This window comes from Hipposideros armiger, unplaced genomic scaffold, assembly GCF_001890085.2.
Source record: "Hipposideros armiger isolate ML-2016 unplaced genomic scaffold, ASM189008v1 scaffold_53, whole genome shotgun sequence".
In the NCBI taxonomy this organism is placed as follows: domain Eukaryota; kingdom Metazoa; phylum Chordata; class Mammalia; order Chiroptera; family Hipposideridae; genus Hipposideros; species Hipposideros armiger.
In genome coordinates, this window is record NW_017731403.1 from 4251071 (window position 1) to 4253653 (window position 2583).

At 40.4% G+C, this 2583-nt stretch overlaps 1 protein-coding gene across 19 annotated transcripts in view; it reads right to left on the bottom strand.

Annotated features, from left to right (window-relative positions):
• The window catches only part of APBB2 (amyloid beta precursor protein binding family B member 2), a 360720-nt gene that overhangs the window by 169570 nt on the left and 188567 nt on the right, over window positions 1-2583 (bottom strand). The window lies entirely within an intron of this gene.

Sequence of the window (2583 nt, forward strand, 5' to 3'; positions counted from 1 at the left end):
ATCTAGAATATAAATAAGAATCACCCTATCAGGTGCTCTAAACAATTATTTCTTCCAAGCTGTGCTTCCTCTTTCTATATTTCTATAGGTGTATTGATGTAGCAAACCTCCGAGAACATGCATGTTTGTCATCTGGCTCCAGCCACCCAACCAGCAAACAGATAACGTTTTATGGCACCCGATATCATGGATTATGTGTTGCATGAAGAGGTTCACTTCCACTCACATGATGAAGACTTGGCTCCTGCTTTCATGGAACTGTACGTCTAAATGGGAACTCTGGAGTAAGGTTACAAACCGCTGAGAGGAACATGACAACCGAGATCTGGAAACATTTCATTGGGGTGCATAGAAAGGACTTTCAACAGTTCAGAGTGTAAGAAGATTTCACAGAGGAGAAGACATTTGAGCTAAATCTCGATTGCTTACAAGAATGGAAAGATCCTCTAAGATACAACTTTCCACTTTCCAGATTCTCAAGATAATGACCACATACTTCTAGCTGAAGTGGATGAAGTCTGATGTATTCGGCGGCTGAGGGCCACGTGCATACATCTCAAGATTACGGTACAGTGGAAACCCTGGATGCTGGATCTAAAGACCTTGCTTCAAGTCCCAGCATGGCTACCTAAGTATGAGAAAGTACCATGAACAAGATATGGCACATAGTAAGACCACAGAATTGCACTGTGCCTTCCCCAATAACTGGTTATTCAGCCCCACCTATTATGAGGCAATATCATCAATTACGTTATAAAATATGTACTCAAAGTTAGACATTGATTAAGATAAAATATCAAATGATTTACTCAATACAACAGNTTTATTCCACTGTTTTGCACCCACGGTTCTAACAGGGTAACACATATATATATTATAAGGGTAATTGGTAATTATCCTCACATTTATGAAAGCGAACTGGGTATATTAACTGAGTCAGACTTGAGGCACAAAATTTATGAACCACCTACATCCTAGCTTTTGAAAGCTAAATGTTTTCCCTCTTCTGACCAGATTAACAGATGGAGAACTCTGGAGAAGTCATGTGAAGATGCCTTTGGAAAATTTCAAGCATATTTTGCTTAACAGTTCATGTCACACTTTAAAATTCTGCCAGAAGGTATGGGACTGAGACTAGGACAGCTATGATTAAGTCTGTGCATCCATGGATGTTGCCACTATGGCATTACATTTGTATGCAGCTATAATCTGCAAGACCAACGTTAGTCTCAGTCTTTCTACCACAATAGTTTCATGTGTACATGACAGCTTAGTCCTCTGACGCTTGGAGGAGGGGTCCACAGCCCAATGGAGCTGAGGACAGCATCCATCGGAAGGGCTGCTGACTGGTGTCTCTTTGGCATTCCAGCCCAGTGTTTTACAACACTGGATTTACAAGAGAACTAAGAGAACCATATTTTTATGCAAACACTCCCAATTTCTAAGCATTGGCATCTGATTCAGTTTTCTAAAACCTTGTATACTGGACAAAACCTGTCGGCGGGTTGCCTGCACACTTCCCAGCATTGCCCATTTGTGAACTCTGAAGCTTTCATAGCATATTACCTTCACACTGCCCTAAAGCTAGGGTCCTATCTTTTTCTTTCATATTCTACATAGCTCCTAAGAAAACACTGTATGTTTGGAAAGCCATGTCTCTTAAGCAGAGTTAAGAAAACCATTATTTATATCCCTATCTGTCTGTTCTTAAGCTTTGATCAAAAGGAATAGCTCCATTTCCACATGTCAAGTTCCCTGAACTATCCTACCCTCCAGAGATGAGCCATACTGTTAAATGTTAAGCTTTACTATATCTTTATCATGTTTTTCTGCCTTTTCCACATTTATTCCCAATCTCATCTGGGTTTGTGGTTTCAGATCACCAGTATCAGGTCCATACCTAAGTTTCCCCATCTTTACAGTAAAAAAATTTGGACAAAGGCAACCCAAAACTATCCTGAGGTCCATTACAGCATATTCACTTATCAATTCTCATAATACCTGCAAATATTAGCTTTCCTTCTTAAAAAACTTGAATATGATAATTCTTGCAAATAACCTCTCACATCTCCATGTTGCATACCTTAAGGCATTACCTATGAAGACATCTGTACTGGGTTGAATAGTCTCCTCCCCACAAAATTCATGTCCACTCAGAACCTCAGAATGTGACCTTATTTGGAAATAGGGTCTTTGCAGATATAATCAATTAAATTAAGGTGCAGTCATACTGGATTAGGGGATGTCCTTACAAGAAGGACACAGGAAGAGAGGGGCAGAGTTGCAGCGATGCAGCTATAAGCCAAAGAATGCCAAGCCTTGCTGGGAACTGTCAGAACCTTGGTGGAGTCAAGCAAGGAGTCTTCCCAATGACACCTTGATTTCAGACCTTCAGCCTCCAGAACTGAGAGAAAAAATTTCTGTTGTTTTAAGTAATCAAGTGTATGGCCATTTGTTGCAGCAGCCCTGAGAAACTAATAAAACATCTAAATGTCTTTTCTTTGCTTGGAAACTTAGGCTGCCCAGGCCCTGAGGGGTAGGCTTTATCGTTCATACTTACTGAGATGTGACATGTGCAAAATG